Source organism: Nicotiana tomentosiformis, chromosome 1 (genome assembly GCF_000390325.3).
Source record: "Nicotiana tomentosiformis chromosome 1, ASM39032v3, whole genome shotgun sequence".
Taxonomy (NCBI): Eukaryota; Viridiplantae; Streptophyta; class Magnoliopsida; order Solanales; family Solanaceae; genus Nicotiana; species Nicotiana tomentosiformis.
Window position 1 is genome coordinate 75696439 of NC_090812.1, and position 9254 is coordinate 75705692.

Sequence of the window (9254 nt, forward strand, 5' to 3'; positions counted from 1 at the left end):
AAAAATAAATATGTTGTAGATCGTGGGTACGGCTCACGTGACGCGATTCGCAATATGTATAAAAACAAATAAGTGCGCAACATCGCAGCTTGTTTAAATAAATTCCATAATTGTTTAAAATAATTAAAAATGGTATAGAAGCATTAACACATAAAGGGTTCTAAAATATGTAATAAATCAGATAATTAGGTCAAGTATTAATTGTTAAGCGACCGTGCGAAAACTACGGAACTCGGAAGTGCCTCACACCTTCTCCCGGGTTAACAATATTTCTTACCCGGTCTTCTGTGTTCGCAGACCATAAATAAGTGTCAATTTCTTCGATTTGTGATTTAAAATAAACCGGTGACTTGGGACACCATAATAATTATCCCAAGTGGCGACTCTGATTAAATAATTCCATTTCGAATAATGTCACTTTAATTGAAAAAATTCCCTATCCCCTCGAAAAAAAGGAGGTGTGACACTGAATTTTTGCAAGATTTAACATAAAAGAATAGTGAATGGAGTACAATATTTCTCTGCATATATACTGGGTTAAATCTTTAATCCACCCTTATAGTATGGTTGAGTGCCTAAGTAAGTCTTTAACTAGAGGTCTCGGGTTCGAGCCATTGGTATAAAGTCGTCTTAGATAGGAAGTCTTTTATGCTCCAATGTTGGACTTTCCAGCGCGAATACGAATTTAATCGGCTCCAACGGAGGTGCCGGAGTCCGGACACAGGATGAGAAAGTTGTCTTCCACCGTACTTACCATCAACCGTTATGTACCAGTCATTAATTCAAATATTTGGGGCATGCCATTACATAAAAAGTAGACCCCTCAGATTTGCCTTTATTCTTTATTTCTCTACATATATACTTTGTTAAATCTTGAATCCACCACTTATAATAGAGTCACAAATGAGTTGTTTTCCACGGTACTTTTCATTAACTGTTAAGCACCGGTCATTCAAATGGCTGGCTCAAGCCATTACATAAAGGTATTGTTGAAGTGAAATCCAGAAACACACTTTTCTTTACTTAATTATCATCAAGGTATTGGCAGTGAGTTCACTTGATCTCAGGACGTCTACCTATTTTCATACCATGTTCATCTTAAAATTTAGATGTTAGCAAGAGTATATTTTTATTTACTTAATTATATTTATAGCACGCCTTTCACGTGCGAGCCTGATTCTCTGCTGGGAGGGAAAAAGTTTTCTCTAGTTGGATCTAGTTATGGAGGAACGGTTGGGTTCTGTTGCCTCATTTAAACACACCAAAAACAAAGAGAAGCTAAGCAGAAAGAAAAGCAGTGAGAGTAATCCACAGATTATTGTCTATGAGATAAATAGTGAGTGGCAGTATTATTGTAGTAAGGTATTTTAAAATAAAGAGTGTTATTTCTTTCGAAATTGTAGTAGTCTCTTGACACTACTAAGTTATAATATTATAGTGGTAATATTGCTCCGTTCGGATATTGTATTTTACCCCGTTAAAAGATTTGGTATTATTGTTACTCTCTTGTGTTATTATTATTTGCCGTGAATATTATTCCTGGGCGGGATATATTTATTTTTCCAATAACGTGATATCAGAGCCATGGCGAATAATGGTCCGTTATCTTTTTAGTACCCCCGTCTCACAAAAGATAATTATGAGAAATGGTGTCTATATATGAAAGTCATTCTTGGCTCTGAGGATGTATGGTAAATCGTTGACAGGGGGTATGCAAAACCCGATAATGAGGAAGTTTGGCCTCAAAATGAAAAAGAGGTCTTGGCAAAGACAAGGAAGAAGGATCAACAAGCCCTCACGCTCATCCATCAATGTTTGGATGATGCCATGTTTGAGAAGGTGGCAGATGCTACCACCTCAAAGGAAGTTTGGGGGATTTTTTAAAATTCTCTTCAAGGAGTTGACAAGGTGAGGAAGGTAAAACTTCAAACTCTAAGGGCTGATTTTGAAGTTTTAAAAATGAAAGAATCCGAATGCATTTCAGATTATTGTTCAAAAATAAAGGCTGTTGTAAATCAATTAAGAAGATATAGGGAGGACATAAAAGATGTTCGTGTGGTAGAAAAGATCCTTCACACTTTAACACCTAAATTTAATTTTGTGATATGTGCTATTGAAGAGTCTAAAGATTTAGACTCTATGATGGTAGAGCAATTGGAGGGTTCTTTATAGGCCCATGAAGAAAAGATCAAGAGGAGACAAGAAGTACCATTGGAGCAACTTCTTAAAACTCAGGCATTCTTGAAGGATTATGGAGGTGAAAAGAGTTATCGAGGAAATGGGCGAGGCAGAGGCCATGGTGGTCATGGAAGAGGAAGAAGTAACGGTAACAACTTCAACAATGAAGTTAAAATCCACCATACATTCAGAGGTCGTGGTCGTGGACATAGAGGAGGAAGAGGACGTGGCCACTACCAAGAAAATAATGGACAAAGATATGACAAATCCAAAATTGAGTGTTATAATTGTCATAAATTTGGCCATTACTCTTGGGAATGTCGTAGCAATGTTGAAGGAAAAGCTAACCTTGTTGATGACAAGAAAGAAGAAGTTGAGTCAACGTTGTTGATGGCACTCAAGGAAGAAGACGGGGATATTTGCAGCTCATGGTATTTGGACAATGGAGCAAGCAACCATATGTGTGGATGCAAAGAGAAGTTTGTGGAGATCAATAACACGGTGAGAGGTAGTGTGTCCTTTGGAGATTCCTCAAAAATTCAAATCGAAGGGATATGTACGATTCTAATCTCCTGTAAAGATGGTAGTCACAAGCTAATTCAAGATGTTTATTATGTGTCAAAATTAAAAAGTAATATTTTGAGTTTGGGCCAGCTTCTTGAAAAGGAATATGACATCCAAATGAAAAATATGCATCTTTGGCTTAGAGATTCAAGTGGAATTCTAATTGCTAAAGTGCATATGGAAAAGAATAGATTATTTTCTCTGAATCTTAAGACAATTGATGCAAAGTGTTTGAAGGATAATGTGCAAGATGAATCATGGTGTTGGCACATGCGATTTGGGCACTTGAATGTTGAAGCGCTCAAATCAATGGGAGAACAGAATATGGTGCATGGGATACCATCAATCAACCATCCCAATCAATTGTGTGAAGCTTATCTTCTTGAAAAACATGCAAGGAGGAGTTTTCCAAAGGAGGCCATGTCAAGATAAACCAAACCTCTCCAGCTTGTTCACACCAATGTGTGTGGGCTAATCAATCCACCTTCCTTTGGTAAAAGTAAATACTTTCTACTCTTCATTGATGACTTTAGTAGAAAGACTTGGGTTTATTTCTTGGACCAAAAATCTGAAGATTTTGCTGCTTTTAAAATTTTGAAAGTACTTGTAGAAAAAAAAAAGTGGTTATGAAATAAAAGCTTTAAGGTCCGATAGAGGAGGCGAATTCACTTCAAAAGAATTTAATGACTTTTGTCAATCTCATAGAATTCATCGCCCTTTAATGGTACCTTATTCACCCCAACAAAATGGAGTTGCAGAGAGAAAGAATCGAACGATTCTTAATATGGCTAGATGTATGTTGAAAGCTAAAAGTATGCCCAAGGAATTTTGAGCCGAAGCTATTTCTTGTGTAGTTTATTTGAACAACAGGTTTGCAACAAGGAATATTAGAGATCAAACCCCTCAAGAAGCATGAAGTGGAAGAAAGCCAAGTGTCAAGCACTTGAGAATCTTTGGGAGCATAGCCTATGCTCATGTGCCACATCAAGGGAGAGCAAAGCTTGACAATTGAAGTGTCAAGCATGTGTTTGTTGGCTATGATACGAGTTCAAAAGGCTACAAGCTATACAACCCAAGTAGCGGCAAGATGGTGGTGAGTTGTGATGTTGAATTTGATGAAGAATTGGCATGGGATTGGGAAGCTCGGGAAGAAATATCATATGCTTTTCTTCCATACTTTGGCGATGAAGAAGAACCAGAGACAGTGGAACTTGTGCAGGATACAAATCCACCTCCTTCTCCAACCAATATTGTATCTCATTCTTCTCAACAAAGTTCAAATGAGCAACCACAAAGGACAAAGATCATTCAAGAGCTCTATGATGGCACCAAAGAAGTTACTAATTTTAATTTTTTATATTGTCTCTTTGCTGATAGTGAACCAATGAACTTTGATGAAGCTGCTACAGACAAAAGGTGAAGACAAGCTATGGAGGAGGAGATCGAGTCAATAGAGAAGAACAACACTTGGGAGTTAACAACTCTTCCCAAGGGTCATCGTGCAATTGGAGTAAAATGGGTATACAAGACAAAGAAGAATGCTGATGGAGATGTGGAGAGATACAAGGCACGACTTGTGGATAAACGCTACAAGCAAAGGCAAGGTATTGATTATAAAGAAGTTTATGCACGTGTTGCCCGCATGGAGACGATTCGTTTGCTGATCTCTTTGGCAGCGCAAATGAAGTGGAAAATCCATCAACTAGACGTCAAGTCAGCCTTTTTGAATGGCTATCTTGAAGAAGAAGTCTATGTTGAACAACCATTGGGCTTCGTGGTCAAAAACCATGAAGATAAATTGTTGCAATTGAAGAAAGCTTTATATGGATTAAAGCAAGCCCCACGAGCAAGGAATAGTTGCATCGACAAGTATTTTTAAGACAATGGGTTTACTTATTGTCTCCATGAATATGCTCTTTACCTTAAAGTTCATACTAATGGAGATATCTTTCTTATTTGTCTTTATGTTGATGATCTTATTTTTACGGGTAATAACCCAAGTTTGTTTGAAGCTTTTAAGAAAGATATGTCCCGTGAGTTCGAGATGACAAATGTAGGACTCATGTCATACTACCTGGGCCTAGAAGTGAAGCAGATGGAAGATGAAATTTTCATCTCTCAAGAAAGCTATACGATGAAGATCTTGAAGAAATTCAACATGCTCGATTGCAACCCCGTGAACGCACCGATGGAGAGTGGGATAAAATTGTCAGAGTTTGATGAAGGAGAAAATATACCCACATTTTTCAAAAGTCTTGTGGGAAGTTTTAGGTACTTGACTTGTACCAGGCCAGATATACTCTTTGTAGTTGGAGTAGTACGCCGCTTCATGGAAGCTCCTACCTCCACCCATTTGAAAGTCACTAGAAGAATTCTTCATTATTTAAAAGGTACGATTGACTTTGGGCTATTTTATTCTTCTTCTAGTGATTTCAACCTTATGGGATTTTGTGATAATAATTATGCGGGAGATATTGATGATAGAAAAATCACAAATAGTTTTATGTTTTTCTTGGGTGATTCTGTTATTTCTTGGAGTTCAAAGAAATAATCCATTGTTACTCTCTCGACTTGTGAAGCTGAATATATAGCAGCAACATCTTGTACATGTCATGTTATTTGGCTGAGAAGATTGTTGAAGGAGCTCAATTTATCACAAATTGAAGCTACAGATATTTGTATTGACAACAAATCCACACAGGTACTTGCTAAGAATCCGGTGTATCATGATCGAAGCAAGCATATAGATACAAGGTATCACTTCATCAGAGAATGTATTGCCAAGAAGGAAGTCAAGCTCAAATATGTGAAGTCTCATGATCAGGCTGCAGATATCTTCACAAAGCCTCTCAAGTTCGAAGATTTTCAGAGGTTGAGATCAAGACTTGGAATGACCAAGAAAATTCAGATTAAGGGACAGATTTGTGGGACCAATCCCTAAATAAAATAAACAATTAGAAAATAGGAAAAGGAAAAGAAAGATATGTGATTGGTTGAAACAAAGAAGAGTGGACTGCTAGAAAAGAAAGAGATTTGATTGGTTGTAATAAAGAAAAATAGGTTGCTGTAAACTTGGACGGTTGTAACCAATTTGCAATCTTGCAAATTGGCAACTAGACAACAGAATAGATTTTTTGGCGAGCATTCGTTCAACTATAAATAGGGGAAGATGTTGCCTCATTTAAACACACCAAAAACAAAGAGAAGCTAAGCAGAAAGCAAAACAGTGAGAGTAATCCACAGATTGTTGTCTGTGAGATAAATAGTGAGTGACAGTATTATTGTAGTAAGGTGTTTTAAAATAAAGAGTGTTATTTCTTTCGAATTTATAGTAGTCTCTTGACACTACTAAGTTGTAATATTATAATGGTAATATTGCTCCGTTCGGATATTGTAGTTTACCCCGTTAATAGATTTGGTATTATTGTTACTCTTTTGTGTTATTATTATTTGTCGTGGATATTATTTCTGACCGGGATATATTTATTTTCCCTAACAGGTTCAAGTTGGCTCAATTGTATCAACATATGGTTGAGTCTATGTTTATTCAAGTACAGTTATGGAGTTAACTGAGTCTATTACTAATGCTTCGTTAATTAAAGGACGTTGGGTTCACAAGTTGGCCTGATTTTCTTTTGCCCAAAACCATCTCTGGCCTCAAAGTAATGCTATCTATTGGCAGTCATAAGTAATTCCCATGGTTTCCTGAATGTTTCTACAGTGATTTTCTTGAGGTACGTACCTTACAACTATTTCACATTCTCTAAACTGTTTATGTCAAACTTCTTTATTATGTCCTGATGACTTAAAACATGAAACTGTTCTCTTTGGAAGTTGATAATTAGGAGTACATAAGTCTTTAAATTATAATATCAGACTCTTTTTTCAATGAATATCAATTAAGTCAGCATGACAGTTTTTTTTTCTTTTGCTTATTTTTCTCAGTCCGTTCTTATGCCATATCTTTAAAAGTTTAGTTATATAAGCTACATTTGGGAGTATAAGACATTCGGAGGAGCCACTACTAAAAATTCGGCAAATACCGTAAAAAACAAATCGATCAAAGTTAGTCGGTAATGGCCAATAACCGTCCAAAACGCGATAATTTTCGTGTGAACGGTATTTTGAAGATCGGAATGGCATACCGACCAAAGTTGGTTAGAAATTACCGATCAACGTTGGTCGGTATGCTGTACACGACCATCTGACAATGTATTTGGCTTACCGACCAAAACTGGTCAGAATATTATATTATTAATTTAATTTTACCGACCAAACTTGATCGGTGTATTAAGTTTATTAATTTTTCCTACCGACAAACTTTGGTCGGTATTTGAAAATATATTTTTTGTATAAATTATTAAAATTTTAAAAAATCGACAAACTTTGGTCGGTAATGTAAAATTTATTTTATTTTAAATAATTAAAATGTAAAAATACTGACCAAAATTGGTCGGTAAACTGGATTGAGCAGGCAGAAAACTGACCAAAGATGGTCGGTAATGTTGAATTCTGGGAATTCATTGCACATTAACCGACCAACATTGGTCGGTAATGTGCAATTTAATTTAATTTTTTATTAGTAACCGACCAAGGTTGGTCGGTTTTCTGGTTTTAATTTTGGCAGAATATGCATGTTTTGGTAGCTACACCACCTGCCAAATAGAAACAGCATACCAATACCCCCAATTCAAATATAATAACCACCAATTCACCACAAATCCAACAAAAAACCCAACAACAACAACAACAACAACCAAACATCTAATTAATACTTTAAAACTAACAAATTAAAGTTCAAATGAACATCACAATCCAAAACCAAGCAAATACTAATTACAACAAGTTCAAAATTGTTCAATCTCATCCAAAACTGGTTCTATTAGTCTAGTTCAAAGTATATCAAAGTAATTGTCAAGGGATATTTTCTACAACATCATCATCACCGTCTGATGAACTTTCATCTACAAGACGGTATAGAGAACGGTCTTATGGAGGACGGGAAGAACGATCACGGGGTGGACGGGAGGAACGATCACGAGCAGGATGGGAGGAACGATCACGTGGAGGTCGAGCCTCTGGCGATGACTCACGAAACCAGGGCAATGGAAAAGCTCCAGTAGATAGGAGAGTTTTGATCTGAGCTTGCATGCCAAGGAATTGAGCATCTCTAAGCCTTTCTCTTTCCTTGGCCGCTTCTAGCTCGGATGTGAGCTTTGTCACTGTCTCCCACATAGCCGAGAAGCTCTCCCTATTAAGTTCCTCGCCTTGTGAGGAAGTCCATATTCCTTGCATTCCACACCTATAGCGATTGAACTTTTTAGTAGGAAGCCCGTATACCTTCCCCCATTTTGGACCGCTAACAGCCTCTAACCATATTCTTTCAGCATCCGCGTCCGAAGGTTGAGTTTGCTCGCCCGATTCACCAGCTGGCTGACTACGAATGAAGGCCTCCGTGTTACTTTGATAGCGATCCTACATTATTTTAAATTAAATTAGTATTTAAAAATTCTTATAAAAGTAAATTATAACACTTAAAGAAAATTGAAAGCTTACATATGCAGTTGAGGCTCGGTCCTCGACCCACCTATTTCCATCCCCCTCTTTCTTCTTCTTTACAAATGTGTCTTCTTTAATAGCTCATCATGGCTCATTGGACGCCCATACTTCTTTTCCTGAAAACAAATTAATTTAGTTAATAAATAGAATTGATATACTTAGAAAAGTAAAATAATTTAATTAAGCAATTACCAATCTTCTTTTTATTGTCCCCAGGCTGATAGCACCCCCAGTGTGTAAGGAGCCTCCTTTCTCGGATGAGCGAGCTTTTTTTCCTTTTTCGCTCGTCTCTAAGAAATCCGCGGTGAGCCATTGCCTTGACAAATCATTCCATAAATGCTCAAGTAACCAGCCAGGCCTCTTGTTCTTCTTTCTAGCATCCGAGAAATGATCTGTCAATCTCTTGCGAGCTTTATGATAAAAATTTGCAGCCACTTTTGCGCTATAGCAGTCTTCCCATACACACTTATTTTGCATTTCAAAAGTTAAATATTAGATGGAAACATCATAAATATAAATTATTAAACTGTTTAAAAGAACATTTATACCTTAAACTGATTGAAAATTTGCTCATTCAGCGAGAATGAAAAATCAGTCCAAGTTGCATAAGGGTCATCATAAAGCTTTTTGATGGCATTGGTGATTATCTTTGTAGTCTGCTTACCCGGCCTGAACCTGCAATTTAACAATAAAAACACATGAATATATTAGTAAAAATATTACAAAACAATAGACGCCAAAATAACAAATAACTCTTACCCGTCACCCTCAGAGACTATGATGATCCTGCCATAGCGATCACAATGCACTACCTCTGGATCATCATCCTCAGCATGTGTATAGGGGGATCAGATCTACTGTCTCGCAAGCGAAGGCCTGAAATAGATGGAGTCGATGATGAAGATGGTTGCGATCCCTGTGATTGCGACATAGCTGGATCTGACCCATGTGGC